Source organism: Scyliorhinus torazame, chromosome 22 (assembly GCF_047496885.1).
Source record: "Scyliorhinus torazame isolate Kashiwa2021f chromosome 22, sScyTor2.1, whole genome shotgun sequence".
NCBI classification, from domain to species: Eukaryota; Metazoa; Chordata; class Chondrichthyes; order Carcharhiniformes; family Scyliorhinidae; genus Scyliorhinus; species Scyliorhinus torazame.
In genome coordinates this window covers 26,623,410-26,641,395 of record NC_092728.1, presented here as the reverse complement: position 1 = coordinate 26,641,395, position 17,986 = coordinate 26,623,410, and the positions used below count along the sequence as shown (strand labels likewise).

The window sequence follows — 17,986 nt, the reverse complement described above, 5'->3', positions numbered from 1 at the left end:
GTGAGGTGGCCACTCTCTCTAATCCCTGTCAGTGAGGTGGTCACTCACTCTAATCCCTGTCAGTGAGGTGGTCTCTCTCTCTAATCACTGTCAGTGAGGTGGTCACTCTCTCTAATCCCTGTCAGTGAGGTGGTCACTCTCTCTCTAATCCCTGTCAGTGAGGTGGTCACTCTCTCTCTAATCCCTGTCAGTGAGGTGGTCACTCTCTCTCTAATCCCTGTCAGTGAGATGGTCACTCTCTCTAATCCCTGTCAGTGAGGTGGTCACTCCCTCTCTAACCCCTGTCAGTGAGGTGGTCACTCTCTCTAATCCCTGTCAGTGAGGTGGTCACTCTCTCTAATCCCTGTCAGTGAGGTGGTCACTCTCTCTAATCCCTGTCAATGAGATGGTCACTCTCTCTCTAATCCCTGTCAGTGAGGTGGTCACTCTCTCTCTAATCCCTGTCAGTGAGATGGTCACTCTCTCTAATCCCTGTCAGTGAGGTGGTCACTCTCTCTAATCACTGTCAGTGAGGTGGTCACTCTCTCTCTAATCCCTGTCAGTGAGGTGGTCACTCTCTCGAATCCCTGTCAGTGAGGTGGTCACTCTCTCTCTAATCCCTGTCAGTGAGATGGTCACTCTCTCTCTAATCCCTGTCAGTGAGGTGGTCACTCTCTCTAATCCCTGTCAGTGAGGTGGTCACTCTCTCTAATCCCTGTCAGTGAGGTGGTCACTCTCTCTAATCCCTGTCAGTGAGGTGGTCACTCACTCTAATCCCTGTCAGTGAGGTGGTCACTCTCTCTAATCCCTGTCAGTGAGGTGGTCACTCTCTCTAATCCCTGCCAGTGAGGTGGTCACTCTCTCTCTAATCCCTGTCAGTGAGGTGGTCACTCTCTCTAATCACTGTCAGTGAGGTGGTCACTCTCTCTAATCCCTGTCAGTGAGGTGGTCACTCTCTCTAATCCCTGTCAGTGAGATGGTCACTCTCTCTAATCCCTGTCAGTGAGGTGGTCACTCTCTCTAATCACTGTCAGTGAGGTGGTCACTGTCTCTAATCCCTGCCAGTGAGGTGGTCACTCTCTCTCTGATCCCTGTCAGTGAGGTGGTCACTCTCTCTAATCACTGTCAGTGAGGTGGTCACTCTCTCTAATCCCTGTCAGTGAGGTGGTCACTCTCTCTAATCCCTGTCACTGAGGTGGTCACTCTCTCTAATCCCTGTCAGTGAGGTGGTCACTGTCTCTAATCCCTGTCAGTCAGGTGGTCACTCTCTCGAATCCTTGTCAGTGAGGTGGTCACTCTCTCTAATCCCTGTCAGTGAGGTTGTCACTCTCTCTCTAATCCCAGTCAGTGAGGTGGTCACACTCTCTAATCCCTGTCAGTGAGGTGGTCACTCTCTCGAATCCTTGTCAGTGAGGTGGTCACTCTCTCTAATCCCTGTCAGTGAGGTGGTCACTCTCTAATCCCTGTTGTGAGGTGGTCACTCTCTCTAATCCCTGTCAGTGAGGTGGTCACTCTCTCTAATCCCTGTCAGTGAGGTGGTCACTCTCTCTCTAATCCCTGTCAGTGAGGTGGTCACTCTCTCTAATCCCTGTTGTGAGGTGGTCACTCTCTCTAATCCCTGTCAGTGAGGTGGTCACTCTCTCTAATCTCTGTCAGTGAGGTGGTCACTCTCTAATCCCTGTTGTGAGGTGGTCACTCTCTCTCTAATCCCTGTCAGTGAGGTGGTCACTCTCTCTCTAATCCCTGTCAGTGAGGTGGTCACTCTCTCTCTAATCCCTGTCAGTGAGGTGGTCACTCTCTCTAATCCCTGTCAGTGAGGTGGTCACTCTCTCTCTAATCCCTGTCAGTGAGGTGGTCACTCTCTCTCTAATCCCTGTCAGTGAGGTGGTCACTCTCTCTAATCCCTGTCAGTGAGGTGGTCACTCTCTCTCTAATCCCTGTCAGTGAGGTGGTCACTCTCTCTCTAATCCCTGTCAGTGAGATGGTCACTCTCTCTCTAATCCCTGTCAGTGAGGTGGTCACTCTCTCTAATCCCTGTCAGTGAGGTGGTCACTCTCTCTAATCCCTGTCAGTGAGGTGGTCACTCTCTCTAATCCCTGTCAGTGAGATGGTCACTCTCTCTTCTCCCTGTAAGTGTATCATAGTGTTTCATAGAATCATAGAATTTACAGTGCAGAAGGAGGCCATTCGGCCCATCGAGTCTGCACCGGCTCTTGGAAAGAGCACCCTACCCATGGTCAACACCTCCACCCTATCCCCATAACCCAGTAACCCCACTCAACACTAAGGGCAATTTTGGACACTAAGGGCAATTTAGCATGGCCAATCCACCTAACCTGCACATCTTTGGACTGTGGGAGGAAACCGGAGCACCCGGAGGAAACCCACGCACACACGGGGAGGATGTGCAGACTCCGCACAGACAGTGACCCAAGCCGGAATCGAACCTGGGACCCTGGAGCTGTGAAGCAATTGTGCTAACCACTGTGCTGCCGTGCTGCCCGTGTGTGGTCACTCTCTCTAATCCCTATCAGTAAAATGGTCACTCTCTCTCTAATCCCTGTCAGTGAGGTGGTCACTCTCTCTCTAATCCCTATCAGTAAAATGGTCACTCTCTCTCTAATCCCTGTCAGTGAGGTGTTTACTCTCTCTCTAATCCCTATCAGTAAAATGGTCACTCTCTCTCTAATCCCTGTCAGTGAGGTGGTCACTCTCTCTCTAATCCCTGTCAGTGAGGTGGTCACTCTCTCTCTAATCCCTGTCAGTGAGGTGGTCACTCTCTCTAATCCCTGTCAGTCAGGTGGTCACTCTCTCTAATCCCTGTCAGTGAGGTGGTCACTCTCTCTCCAATCCCTGTCAGTGAGGTGGACACTCTCTCTCTAATCCCTGTCAGTGAGGTGGTCACTCTCTCTCCAATCCCTGTCAGTGAGGTGGACACTCTCTCTCTAATCCCTGTCAGTGAGGTGGTCACTCTCTCTAATCCCTGTCAGTGAGGTGGTCACTCTCTCTAATCCCTGTCAGTGAGGTGGTCACTCTCTCTAATCCCTGTCAGTGAGGTGGTCACTCTCTCTAATCTCTGTCAGTGAGGTGGTCACTCTCTCTAATCCCTGTCAGTGAGGTGGTCACTCTCTCTAATCCCTGTCAGTGAGGTGCTCACTCTCTCTAATCCCTGTCAGTGAGGTGGTCACTCTCTCTCTAATCCCTGTCAGTGAGGTGGTCACTCTCTCTAACTCCATCACTCATTTGCTTCTGTCTGTATTCATCGCTCCTTCTAATTTTCAATCTCTCTTCCTCTTTCTCTCTCTCATTTTCCATCATGGTATCTCTCCCTCTCCCTTCCTTACTCTCTCTCCACCTCTCTCTCTCATTGCCCCTCCTTTCGACCCCTCTCTTTCTCTCTTTTGCCCCTCCTTCATTCCCCTTCCTACTCCTTCTCCTTTCTCTCTCTCCCTCTCTCTCTCCCCCTCTCTTCCTTCTCTCTCTCCCCTTTCTCCCCTCCCTCTCCCCCTCCTATCTCCCTCCCTCCCTCCTTCCCCCTCTCTCCCTCCCCTCTCCCTCCCCTCCCTCACCCTCTCCCTCCCCTCTCCCTATCCTCTTCTTCCTCCCCGCCCTCCATCCCTATCCCTCCCGTCTCCCTGTCCCCTTCTCCCTCCGCTCCATCCCTCCCTCCCTCCCCTTCTCTCTCCTCCTCCCTCTCGTTCCCCCCTATCAGTCCCCAACTCCCCACTGCCGTGTCTGGGTGGCCTGTGCCCTGTGTGTGGGGGGGGGGGGGGGGGGGGGGGGCGAAGGCTGGGTGGGGGAGATGGGAGAGGGGTGGGTGGGAGAGGCTGTGCCAGGACAGGCTGGTGAAGTGACAGAGCTGGCATTGTGCTGTCTGTGTGGTGCCGCCTCGCTGGGATGTGAATGCTTGTTGACAGGAGAGTTCTGTCAGTTCTGTGTGGAGCTCAGCACTGACTGCCTCCGCGTACCCTCCCCCCCCCCCCCCCGGGGTGGATGGTGGGAGGGGGCAGGGAGAGGGGAATCTGCTCTCCCAGTGACCCATGAGAAATCACACTGGGCACATGTCACACAGCGAACAGCACAGCGATGCGGCTGCCTGTCTGGACAGGTTTGTCATGTGATGGCTCCCACAGACGAGGTGGCAGGTGGGGGGGGTCGGGGGGGTGGGGGCTGCGATCCTCCGGCTTCGTTGCACCCTGCGTGAATACCGCTATGTCCGGTGAATTCTGGGAGAGATCCCAATTTGCGCCAGGCACCGATCGAATTCCAACACTCCCGGCCTGCACCATCTGCCGTGTCCTGGCCTCAACCCTCAGACGTGAATCAGTTCAACGTAGCATTTAACTCTTCAAATTCGGCTTTTGTCGTGCTTTTAGATTTATTCACGAGGGTGTGGAGCGTCGCTGGGCAACACCAACATACACTGCCCATCCCTAATTGCCCCTTTGAATGGAGCGTTTCATGGTGGCTATTTTCGAGGGGCGGCCATGTTACTGTGTGTGGGGAGGCGGAGCAGGATCTGCAGTCACAGGTAGGCCAGACTGGGATAAAGATGGAAGATTTCCCTCCTTAAAGGGGCGTTAGTGAACCAAATGGGGTTTTTAAACAACAATCTACGTTCACCGTTAGACGTTTCGTTCAAAATTTCTATTGAGTCCAGATCTCGCCATCTGCCGAGGTGGGATTTGGACCTGGATCCACAGAGCTGATCCAAGGTGAATTCTCTGCCTCCCCCTGCCGCGTGTTCCTCGCTGCTTCCCATCGTGGCTGCGGTATTCTCCCTTCCCGCCACTGGCCAATGGGATTTCCCATTGTGCCATCCCACACCACCAGGAAACCCGAGGGCAGAGTGCACTGCCGGCAAGGCAGAGAATCCCGCCGGCGGAGAATTCACTCCCTGAGTCCGATAATTGCCAGCTGCCAGTGAGATAAAAACAATGCCAATGCCTCCCCCTTGTGTTAATGGAAATGCCAACTGATACAAAGTCAGATCCCACAAAGAGAAATGTGATCAATGAATATGCGGCGCTCCCTCAGCACTGACCCTCCGACAGTGCGGCGCTCCCTCAGCACTGACCCTCTGACAGTGCGGCGCTCCCTCAGCACTGACCCTCCGACAGTGCGGCGCTCCCTCAGCACTGAGCCTCTGACAGTGCGGCGCTCCCTCAGCACTGACCCTCCGACAGTGCGGTGCTCCCTCAGCACTGACCCTCCGACAGTGCGGCGCTCCCTCAGCACTGACCCTCTGACAGTGCGGCACTCCCTCAGCACTGACCCTCCGACAGTGCGCCGCTCCCTCAGCACTGGCCCTCCGACAGTGCAGCGCTCCCTCAGCACTGACCCTCCGACAGTGCGGCGCTCCCTCAGCACTGACCCTCTGACAGTGCGGCACTCCCTCAGCACTGACCCTCCGGCAGTGCGGTGCTCGCTCCGCACTGACCATCCCACAGTGCGGCGCTCCCTCAGCACTGACCCTCTGACAGTGCGGCGCTCCCTCAGCACTGACCCTCCGACAGTGCGGTGCTCGCTCAGCACTGACCCTCCGACAGTGCGGTGCTCGCTCAGCACTGACCCTCCGACAGTGCGGCGCTCCCTCAGCACTGACCCTCCGACAGTGCTTCGCTCCCTCAGCACTGACCCTCCGACATTGCGGCGCTCCCTGAGCACTGACCCTACAACAATACGGCGCTCCCTCAGCACTGACCCTCTGACAGCGCGGCGCTCCCTCAGCACTGACCCTCTGACAGTGCAGCGCTCCCTCAGCACTGACCTTCCGACAGTGCAGCCCTCCCTCAGCACTGACCCTCCGACAGTGCAGCGCTTCCTCAGCACTGACCCTCCGACAGTGCGGCGCTCCCTCAGCACTGACCCTCCGACAGTGCGGCGCTCCCTCAGCACTGACCCTCCGACAGTGCGGTGCTCCTTCAGCCCATACTCTCTGACAATGCGGTGCTCCCTCAACACTGACCCTCCGACATTACGGCCGTCCCTCAGCACTGACCCTCTGACAGTGCGGCGCTCCCTCAGCCCAGACCCTGGGACAGTACGACGCTCCCTCAGCACTGTCCCTCCGACAGTGCAACGCTCCCTCAGCACTGACCCTCCGACAGTGCGGCACTCCCTCAGCACTGACCCAATGAGAGTGCGGCGCTCCCTCAGCACTGACCCTCCGACAGTGCGGCGCTCGCTCAGCCCAGACCCTGGGACAGTACGACGCTCCCTCAGCACTGTCACTCCGACAGTGCAACGCTCCCTCAGCACTGACACTCCGACAGTGCGGCACTCCCTCAGCAATGACCCTTCGACAGTGCGGCGCTCCCTCAGCACTGACCCTCCGACAGTGCGGCTCTCCCTCAGCACCGACCGTCCGACAGTGCGGTGCTCCCTCAGCACTGACCCTCCGACAGTGCGGCGCTCCCTCAGCCCAGACCCTGGGACAGTACGACGCTCCCTCAGCACTGACCTTCCGACAGTGCGGCGTTCCCTCAGCACTGACCCTCCGACAGTGCGGCGCTCCCTCAGCACTGACCCTCCGACAGTGCGGCGCTCCCTCAGCACTGACCCTCTGACAGTGCGGCACGCCCTCAGCACTGACCCTCTGACAGTGCTTCGCTCCCTCAGCACTGACCCTCCGACAGTGTGGTGCTCCTTCAGCCCATACTCTCTGACAGTGCGGTGCTCCCTCAACACTGACCCTCCGACATTACGGCCGTCCCTCAGCACTGACCCTCTGACAGTGCGGTGCTCCCTCAGCCCAGACCCCATGAGAGTGCGGCGCTCCCTCAGCACTGACCCTCCGACTGTGCAGCGCTCCCTCAGCACTGACCCTTCGACAGTGCGGCGCTCCCTCTGCACTGACCCTCCGACAGTGTGGCTCTCCCTCAGCACCGACCGTCCGACAGTGCGGTGCTCCCTCAGCACTGGCCCTCCAACAGTGCGGTGCTCCCTCAGCCCAGAACCTCGGACAGTGCAACGCTCCCTCAGCACTGACCCTCCGACAGTGCAACGCTCCCTCAGCACTGTCCCTCCGACAGTATGGCATTCCCTCAGCACTGACCCTCCGACAGTGCGGCACTACCTCAGCACCGACCCTCCCACAGTGCAGTGCTCCCTCAGCACTGACCCTCCGGCAGTGCAGCGCTCCCTCTGCCCAGATCCTGCGACTGTGCGGCGCTCACTTAGCACTGACCCCCCGACAGTGCAGCGCTCCCTCAGCACTGACCCTCTGACAGTGCGGTGCCCCCTCAGCCCAGACCCTCCGACAGTGCAGCACTCCCTCAGCACTAACCTTCCGACAGTGCAGCACTCCCTTAGCGCTGACCTTCCGACAGTGCAGCGCTCCCTCAGCACTGACCCTCCGACAGTGCAGCGCTCCCTCAGTCCAGACCCTCCGACAGTGCGGCGCTCCCTCAGCCCAGACCCTGGGACAGTACGACGCTCCCTCAGCACTGACCCTCCGACAGTGCAACGCTCCCTCAGCACTGACCCTCCGACTGTGCAGCGCTCCCTCAGCACTGACCCTTCAACAGTGCGGCTCTCCCTCAGCACCGACCGTCCGACAGTGCGGCGCTCCCTCAGCACTGACCCTCCCACAGTGCGCGCTCCCTCAGCCCAGACCCTGGGACAGTACGACGCTCCCTCAGCACTGACCCTCCGACAGTGCAACGCTCCCTCAGCACTGACCCTCCGAAAGTACGGCATTCCCTCAGCACTGACCCTCCGACAGTGCGACGCTCCCTCAACACTGACCCTCCCACAGTGCGGCGCTCCCTCAGCTCAGACCCTCCGACAGTGCGGTGCTCGCTCAGCACTGACCCTCCGACAGTGCGGCGCTCCCTCAGCACTGACCCTCCCACAGTGCGACGCTCCCTCAGCACTGACCCTCCGACAGTGCGGTGCTCGCTCAGCACTGACCCTCCGACAGTGCGGCGCTCCCTCAGCACTGACGCTCCGACAGTGCAACGCTCCCTCAGCACTGACCCTTCGACAGTGCGGCGCTCCCTCTGCACTGACCGTCCTACAGTGCGGTGCTCCCTCAGCACTGACCCTCCGACAGTGCGGCGCTCCCTCAGCACTGGCCCTCCGACAGTGCGGTGCTCCCTCAGCCCAGACCCTCGGACAGTGCGACGCTCCCTCAGCACTGACCCTCCGACATTGCGGCGCTCCCTCAGCCCAGACCCTCCGACAGTGCGGTGCTCGCTCAGCACTGACCCTCCGACAGTGCGGCGCTCCCTCAGCACTGACCCTCCCACAGTGCGGCGCTCCCTCAGCACTGACCCTCCGACAGTGCGGTGCTCGCTGAGCACTGACCCTCCGACAGTGCGGCGCTCCCTCAGCACTGACGCTCCGACAGTGCAACGCTCCCTCAGCACTGACCCGCCGACAGTGCCTCGCTCCCTCAGCACTGACCCTCCGACAGTGCTTCACTCCCTCAGCACTGACCCTCCGACAGTGCTTCGCTCCCTCAGCACTGACCCTCTGACAGTGCTTCGCTCCCTCAGCACTGATCCTCCGACAGTGCGGCGCTCCCTGAGCACTGACCCTCCGACAGTGCGGCACTCCCTCAGCACTGACCCTCCGACAGTGCTTCACTCCCTCAGCACTGACCCTCCGACAGTGCTTCGCTCCCTCAGCACTGACCCTCCGACAGTGCGGTGCTCCCTCAACACTGACCCTCCGACATTACGGCCGTCCCTCAGCACTGACCCTCTGACAGTGCGGTGCTCCCTCAGCCCAGACCCCATGAGAGTGCGGCGCTCCCTCAGCACTGACCCTCCGACTGTGTAGCGCTCCCTCAGCACTGACCCTTCGACAGTGCGGCGCTCCCTCTGCACTGACCCTCCGACAGTGTGGCTCTCCCTCAGCACCGACTGTCCGACAGTGCGGTGCTCCCTCAGCACTGGCCCTCCAACAGTGCGGTGCTCCCTCAGCCCAGAACCTCGGACAGTGCAACGATCCCTCAGCACTGACCCTCCGACAGTGCAACGCTCCCTCAGCACTGTCCCTCCGACAGTATGGCTTTCCCTCAGCACTGACCCTCCAACAGTGCGGCACTACCTCAGCACCGACCCTCCGACAGTGCAGTGCTCCCTCAGCACTGACCCTCCGACAGTGCAGCGCTCCCTCTGCCCAGATCCTCCGACTGTGCGGCGCTCACTTAGCACTGACCCCCCGACAGTGCAGCGCTCCCTCAGCACTGACCCTCCGACAGTGCGGTGCCCCCTCAGCCCAGACCCTCCGACAGTGCAGCACTCCCTCAGCACTGACCCTCCGACAGTGCGGTGCTCGCTCAGCACTGACCCTCCGACAGTGCGGCGCTCCCTCAGCACTGACCCTTCGACAGTGCGGCGCTCCCTCTGCACTGACCCTTCAACAGTGCGGCTCTCCCTCAGCACCGACCGTCCGACAGTGCGGCGCTCCCTCAGCACTGACCCTCCAACAGTGCGCGCTCCCTCAGCCCAGACCCTGGGAGAGTACGACGCTCCCTCAGCACTGACCCTCCGACAGTGCAACACTCCCTCAGCACTGACCCTCCGAAAGTACGGCATTCCCTCAGCACTGACCCTCCGACAGTGCGACGCTCCCTCAACACTGACCCTCCCACAGTGCGGCGCTCCCTCAGCTCAGACCCTCCGACAGTGCGGTGCTCGCTCAGCACTGACCCTCCGACAGTGCGGCGCTCCCTCAGCACTGACCCTCCCACAGTGCGGCGCTCCCTCAGCACTGACCCTCCGACAGTGCGGTGCTCGCTCAGCACTGACCCTCCGACAGTGCGGCGCTCCCTCAGCACTGACGCTCCGACAGTGCAACGCTCCCTCAGCACTGACCCTCCGATTGTGCAGCGCTCCCTCAGCTCTGACCCTTCGACAGTGCGGTGCTCCCTCAGCCCAGACCCTCGGACAGTGCGGCGCTCCCTCAGCACTGACCCTCCGACTGTGTAGCGCTCCCTCAGCACTGACCCTTCGACAGTGCGGCGCTCCCTCTGCACTGACCCTCCGACAGTGTGGCTCTCCCTCAGCACCGACCGTCCGACAGTGCGGTGCTCCCTCAGCACTGGCCCTCCAACAGTGCGGTGCTCCCTCAGCCCAGAACCTCGGACAGTGCAACGCTCCCTCAGCACTGACCCTCCGACAGTGCAACGCTCCCTCAGCACTGTCCCTCCGACAGTATGGCTTTCCCTCAGCACTGACCCTCCAACAGTGCGGCACTACCTCAGCACCGACCCTCCGACAGTGCAGTGCTCCCTCAGCACTGACCCTCCGACAGTGCAGCGCTCCCTCTGCCCAGATCCTCCGACTGTGCGGCGCTCACTTAGCACTGACCCCCCGACAGTGCAGCGCTCCCTCAGCACTGACCCTCCGACAATGCGGTGCCCCCTCAGCCCAGACCCTCCGACAGTGCAGCACTCCCTCAGCACTGACCCTCCGACAGTGCGGTGCTCGCTCAGCACTGACCCTCCGACAGTGCGGCGCTCCCTCAGCACTGACCCTTCGACAGTGCGGCGCTCCCTCTGCACTGACCCTTCAACAGTGCGGCTCTCCCTCAGCACCGACCGTCCGACAGTGCGGCGCTCCCTCAGCACTGACCCTCCCACAGTGCGCGCTCCCTCAGCCCAGACCCTGGGACAGTACGACGCTCCCTCAGCACTGACCCTCCGACAGTGCAACGCTCCCTCAGCACTGACCCTCCGAAAGTACGGCATTCCCTCAGCACTGACCCTCCGACAGTGCGACGCTCCCTCAACACTGACCCTCCCACAGTGCGGCGCTCCCTCAGCTCAGACCCCCCGACAGTGCGGTGCTCGCTCAGCACTGACCCTCCGACAGTGCGGCGCTCCCTCAGCACTGACCCTCCCACAGTGCGGCGCTCCCTCAGCACTGACCCTCCGACAGTGCGGTGCTCGCTCAGCACTGACCCTCCGACAGTGCGGCGCTCCCTCAGCACTGACGCTCCGACAGTGCAACGCTCCCTCAGCACTGACCCTCCGATTGTGCAGCGCTCCCTCAGCTCTGACCCTTCGACAGTGCGGTGCTCCCTCAGCCCAGACCCTCGGACAGTGCGACGCTCCCTCAGCACTGACCCTCCGACAGTGCGGCGCTCCCTCAGCACTGACCCTCCCACAGTGCGGCACAGCCTCAGCACTGACCCTCCGACAGTGCGGTGCTCGCTCAGCACTGACCCTCCGACAGTGCAGCGCTCCCTCAGCACTGACCCTCCGACAGTGCGGTGCTCGCTGAGCACTGACCCTCCGACAGTGCGGCGCTCCCTCAGCACTGACGCTCCGACAGTGCAACGCTCCCTCAGCACTGACCCTCCGATTCTGCGGCGCTCCCTCTGCACTGACCCTCCGACAGTGCGGCTCTACCTCAGCACCGACCGTCCGACAGTGCGGTGCTCCCTCAGCACTGGCCCTCCGACAGTGCGGCGCTCCCTCAGCACTGGCCCTCCGACAGTGCGGCGCTCCCTCAGCACTGGCCCTCCGACAGTGCGGTGCTCCCTCAGCCCAGACCCTCGGACAGTGCGACGCTCCCTCAGCACTGGCCCTCCGACAGTGCAGCGCTCCCTCAACACTGACCCTCCGACAGTGCGGTGCTCCCTCAGCACTGGCCCTCCGACAGTGCGGTGCTCCCTCAGCCCAGACCCTCGGACAGTGCGGCGCTCCCTCAGCACCGATCCTCCGACAGTGTGGCGCTCCCTCAGCACTGACCCTCCGACAGTGCGGTGCCCCCTCAGCCCAGACCCTCCGACAGTGCGGCGCTACCTCAGCACTGACCCTCCCACAGTGCGCGCTCCCTCAGCCCAGACCCTGGGACAGTACGACGCTCCCTCAGCACTGACCCTCCGACAGTGCAACGCTCCCTCAGCACTGACCCTCCGAAAGTACGGCATTCCCTCAGCACTGACCCTCCGACAGTGCGACGCTCCCTCAACACTGACCCTCCCACAGTGAGGCGCTCCCTCAGTCCAGACCCTCCGACAGTGCGGTGCTCGCTCAGCACTGACACTCCGACAGTGCGGCGCTCCCTCAGCACTGACGCTCCGACAGTGCAACGCTCCCTCAGCACTGACCCTCCGCAAGTACGGCATTACCTCAGCACTGACCCTCCGATTGTGCAGTGCTCCCTCAGCACTGACCCTTCGACAGTGCTGCGCTCCCTCAGCACTTACCCTCCGACAGTGCGGCCCTACCTCAGCACCGACCCTCCGACAGTGCAACGCTCCCTCAGCACCGACCCTCCGACAGTGCAGCGCTCCCTCTGCCCAGATCCTCCGACAGTGCGGCGCTCACTTAGCACTGACCCTCCGACAGTGCAGAGCTCCCTCAGCACTGACCCTCTGACAGTGCGGCGCTCACTTAGCACTGACCCTTCGACAGTGCAGCACTCCCTCAGCGCTGACCTTCCGACAGTGCAGCGCTCCCTCAGCACTGACCCTCCAACAGTGCAGCGCTCCCTCAGCACTGACCCTCCGACAGTGCAGCGCTCCCTCAGCACTGACCCTCCGACAGTGCGGTGCTCCATCAGCACTGAACCTCCGACAGTGCGGCGCTCCCTCAGCCCAGACCCCCCGACAGTGCGGCGCTCCCTCAGGACTGACCCTCCGACAGTGCGGCGCTCCCTCAGCACTGACGCTCCGACAGTGCGGCGCTCCCTAGGCACTGACCCTCCGACAGTGCGGCGCTCCCTCGGCACTGACCCTCCGACAGTGCGGCGCTCCCTCAGCACTGACCCTCCGACAGTGCGGCACGCCATCAGCACTGACCCTCCGACAGTACGGCGCTCCCTCAGCACTGACCCTCTGACAGTGCGGCGCTCCCTCGGCACTGACCCTCCGACAGTGCGGCGCTCCCTCGGCACTGACCCTCCGACAGTGCGGCGCTCCCTCAGCACTGACCCTCCGACAGTGCGGCACGCCCTCAGCACTGACCCTCCGACAGTGCGGCGCTCCCTCAGCACTGACTCTCCGACAGTGCGGCGCTCCCTCAGCACTGACCCTCCGACAGTGCGGCGCTCCCACAGCACTGACCTTCCGACAGTGCGGCGCTCCCTCAGCACTGACCCTCCGAAAGTGCTTCGCCCCCTCAGCACTGACCCTCCGACAGTGCGGCGCTCCCTCAGCACTAACCCTCCGACAGTGCGGTGCTCCTTCAGTCCATACTCTCTGACAGTGCGGTGCTCCCTCAACACTGACCCTCCGACATTACGGCCGTCCCTCAGCACTGACCCTCTGACAGTGCGGTGCTCCCTCAGCCCAGACCCAATGAGTGTGCGGCGCTCCCTCAGCACTGACCCTCCGACAGTGCGGCGCTCCCTCAGCCCAGACCCTGGGACAGTACGACGCTCCCTCAGCACTATCCCTCCGACAGTGCAATGCTCCCTCATCACTGACCCTCCGACATTGCGGCACTCCCTCAGCACTGACCCTTCGACAGTGCGGCGCTCCCTCTGCACTGACCCTCCGACCGTGCGGCTCTCCCTCAGCACCGACCGTCCGACAGTGCGGCGCTCCCTCAGCCCAGACCCTGGGACTGTACGACGCTCCCTCAGCACTGACCCTCCGACAGTGCGGCGTTCCCTCAGCACTGACCCTCCAACAGTGCGGCGCTCCCTCAGCACTGACCCTCCGACAGTGGGGTGCTCCCTCAGCACTGACCCTCCGACAGTGCGGCGCTCCCTCAGCACTGACCCTCCGACAGGGCGGCGCTCCCTCAGCACTGACCCTCCGACAGTGCAGCGCTCCCTCAGCACTGACCCTCCGATAGTGCAGCGCTCCCTCTGCACTGACCCTTCGACAGTGTGGTGCTCCCTCAGCACTGACCCTCTGACAGTGCGGCGCTCCCTCAGCACTGACCCTCCGACAGTGCAGCGCTCCCTCAGTACTGACCCTCCGACAGTGCGGTGCTCGCTCAGCACCGACCCTCCAACAGTGCGGCGCTCCCTCAGCACTGACCCTCCGACATTGGGGTGCTCCCTCAGCACTGACCCTCCGACAGTGCGGCTCCCTCAGCACTGACCTGCCGACAGTGCGGCGCTCCCTCAGCACTGACCCTCCGACAGTGCGGCGCTCCCTCAGCACTGACCCTCCGACAGTGCGGCACTCCCTCAGCACTGACCCTCCGACAGTGCGGCGCTCCCTCAGCACTGACCCTCCGACAGTGCGGTGCTCTCTCAGCATTGACCCTCTGACAGTGTGGCACTCCCTCAGCACTGACCCTTCGACAGTGCGGCGCTCCCTCAGCACTGACCCTCCGACAGTGCAGCGCTCCCTCAGCACTGACCCTCCGACAGTGCGGCGCTCCCTCAGCACTGACCCTCCGTCAGTGCGGCGCTCCCTCAGCACTGACCATCCGACAGTGCGGTGCTCCCTCAGCACTGACCCTCCAACAGTGCGGTGCTCCCTCAGCACTGACCCTCCGACAGTGCGGTGCTCCCTCAGCACTGACCCTCCGACAGGGCGGCGCTCCCTCAGCACTGACCCTCCGACAGTGCAGCGCTCCCTCAGCACTGACCCTCCGATAGTGCAGCGCTCCCTCTGCACTGACCCTCCGACAGTGCGGTGCTCCCTCAGCACTGACCCTCTGACAGTGCGGCGCTCCCTCAGCACTGACCCTCCGACAGTGCAGCGCTCCCTCAGTACTGACCCTCCGACAGTGCGGTGCTCGCTCAGCACCGACCCTCCAACAGTGCGGCGCTCCCTCGGCACTGACCCTCCGACAGTGGGGTGCTCCCTCAGCACTGACCCTCCGACAGTGCGGCTCCCTCAGCACTGACCCTCCGACAGTGCGGCGCTCCCTCAGCACTGACCCTCCGACAGTGCGGCGCTCCCTCAGCACTGACCCTCCGACAGTGCGGCACTCCCTCAGCACTGACCCTCCGACAGTGCGGCGCTCCCTCAGCACTGACCCTCCGACAGTGCGGTGCTCTCTCAGCACTGACCCTCTGACAGTGTGGCACTCCCTCAGCACTGACCCTTCGACAGTGCGGCGCTCCCTCAGCACTGACCCTCCGACAGTGCAGCGCTCCCTCAGCACTGACCCATCCGACAGTGCGGCGCTCCCTCAGCACTGACCCTCCGTCAGTGCGGCGCTCCCTCAGCACTGACCGTCCGACAGTGCGGTGCTCCCTCAGCACTGACCCTCCGACAGTGCGGCGCTCCCTCAGCACTGACCCTCCAACAGTGCGGTGCTCCCTCAGCACTGACCCTCCGACAGTGCGGTGCTCCCTCAGCACTGACCGTCCGACAGTGCGGTGCTCCCTCAGCACTGACCCTCCAACAGTGCGGTGCTCCCTCAGCACTGACCCTCCGACAGTGCGGCGCTCCCTCAGCACTGACCCTCCGTCAGTGCGGCGCTCCCTCAGCACTGACCCTCCGACAGTGCGGTGCTCCCTCAGCACTGCCCCTCCGACAGTGCGGCGCTCCCTCAGCACTAACCCTCCGACAGTGCAGCGCTCCCTCAGCACTGACCCTCCGACAGTGCGGCGCTCCCTCAGCACTGACCCTCCGACAGTGCAGCACTCCCTCAGCACTGACCCTTCGACAGTGCGACGCTCCCTCAGCACTGACCCTCCGACAGTGCAGCACTCCCTCAGCACTGACCCTTCGACAGTGCGGTGCTCCCTCAGCGCTGACCCTCCGACAGTGCGGCACTCCCTCAGCACTGACCCCCCGACAGTGCGGTGCTCCCTCAGCGCTGACCCTCCGACAGTGCGGCGCGCCCTCGGTACGGAATCTGTATTGAAATATTCGGCCTAGATTATGGCTTCACCTCCTGAGTGTTGCAGGGTCACTGACATGGCTAACGGGTTGATTTTGAGAGGTTTAGGGTGGTAATTCCCGAGCTCTGGCTCCCCTGGCAGCAGAAGGCACGTGCTCAATGGGACGGAATTGGAGGGGCGTAGAGATCTCGGAGGGTTGTAGGTGCTGGGGGAGGTGACTGAAATAGAGAAGGTTGTAGGGGCTGGAGAAGGTTACAGAGAAAGGGAGGGTTATAGAGCTGGAGGAGGATACAGAGATAGGGAGGGTTGTAGGGGCTGGAGGAGGTTACAGAGTTTGGGAGGGTTGTAGGGCTGGAGGAGGTTACAGAGTTAGGGAGGGTTGTAGGTCTGGAGGAGGCTACAGAGATAGGGAGGGTTGTGGGGGCTGGAGGAGGTTACAGAGATAGGGAGGGTTGTAGGGGCTGGTGGAGGTTACAGAGATATGGAGGGTAGTAGGGGCTGGAGGAGGTTACAGAGATAGGGAGGTTTGTAGAGGCTGGAAGAGGTTACAGAGATAGGGAGGGTTGTAGGGGCTGGAGGAGGTTACAGAGATAGGGAGGGTTGTAGGGGCTGGTGGATGTTACAGAGATATGGAGGGTAGTAGGGGCTGGAGGAGGTTACAGAGATAGGGAGGGTTGTAGAGGCTGGAGGAGGTTACAGAGATAGGGAGGGTTATCGGGGCTGGAGGAGGTTACAGAGATGGGGAGGGTTGTGGGGGCTGGAGGAGGTTACAGAGATGGGGAGGGTTGTAGGGGCTGGAGGAGGTTACAGAGTTAGGGAGGGTTGTAGGGCTGGAGGAGGTTAACGAGATAGGGAGGGTTGTAGGGGCTGGAGGAGGTTACAGAGTTAGGGAGGGTTGTAGGGGCTGGAGGAGGTTACAGAGTTAGGGAGGGTTGTAGGGGCTGGAGGAGGTTACAGAGTTAGGGAGGGTTGTAGGTCTGGAGGAGGTTACAGAGATAGGGAGGGTTGTAGGGGCTGGAGGAGGTTTCAGAGTTGGGGAGTGTTGTAGAGGCTAGAAGAGGTTACAGAGATAGGGAGGGTTGTGGGGGCTGGAGGAGGTTACAGAGATAGGGAGGGTTGTAGGGGCTGGTGGAGGTTACAGAGATATGGAGGGTAGTAGGGGCTGGAGGAGGTTACAGAGATAGGGAGGGTTGTAGAGGCTGGAGGAGGTTACAGAGATAGGGAGGGTTGTAGGGGCTGGAGGAGGTTACAGAGATAGGGAGGGTTGTAGGCGCTGGAGGAGGTTACAGAGATATGGAGGGTTGTAGGGGCTGGCGGAGGTTACAGAGATAGGGAGAGTTGTAGAGGCTGGAGGAGGTTACAGTGATAGGGAGGGTTGTAGGGGCTGGAGGTGGTTACAGAGATAGGGAGGGTAGTAGGGGCTGGAGGAGGTTACAGAGATAGGGAGAGTTGTAGAGGCTGGAGGAGGTTACAGAGATAGGGAGGGTTGTAGGGGCTGGAGGAGGTTACAGAGATAGGGAGGGTTGTAGAGGCTGGAGGAGGTTACAGAGATAGGGAGGGTTGTAGGGGCTGGAGGAGGTTACAGAGATAGGGAGGGTTGTAGAGGCTGGAGGAGGTTACAGAGATAGGGAGGGTTGTAGGGGCTGGAGGAGGTTACAGAGATAGGGAGGGTTGTAGGGGCTGGAGGAGGTTACAGAGATAGGGAGGGTTGTAGAGGCTGGAGGAGGTTACAGAGATGGGGAGGGTTGTAGGGGCTGGAGGAGGTTACAGAGATAGGGAGGGTTGTAGGGGCTGGAGGAGGTTACAGAGATAGGGAGGGTTGTAGGGGCTGGAGGAGGTTACAGAGATAGGGAGGGTTGTAGGGGCTGGAGGAGGTTACAGAGATAGGGAGGGAGGGAGGAATCCATTACCATGGATTTGAAAACCAGGATGAGGATTTGAAAATGGGGGCGACGCCGGACCGGGAGCCGGTGTGGGTCAGCGAGCACCGGGGCTGATGGGTGAACAGGAACCCAGTGCGAGTGACGAGTTTTGGGTGAGTTGCAAGTAACGGAGAGTGAAATGGGAGTCAGATCATTAATGATGCAAATAAATGGCAGAACTGGTTTGAGGGACCAAATTGCCTCCTCTTGTTTCTATGGAAACTGGCTCGAGAGCAAAGTCTGAATGAGTGTCCTCCTGGTCCTGTGTAACAGGCTCGAGAGGGGCTGAATGGGCCTCATCCTGGTCCTGTATAACAGGCTCGAGAGGGGCTGAATGGTCTTCCTGGTCCTGTGTAACAGACTCGATAG

General features: G+C 61.2%; 1 long non-coding RNA gene across 1 annotated transcript in view; it reads left to right on the top strand.

Annotated features, from left to right (window-relative positions):
• Positions 1 to 4,048: 4,048 nt before the first annotated feature.
• The window catches only part of LOC140398976 (uncharacterized), a 78,504-nt gene continuing 64,566 nt past the window's right edge, over positions 4,049 to 17,986 (top strand). Inside the window, exon 1 of the long non-coding RNA XR_011937606.1 lies at positions 4,049 to 4,087. This is a non-coding gene — a long non-coding RNA (uncharacterized lncRNA). The remainder of the gene's footprint in view (positions 4,088 to 17,986) is intronic.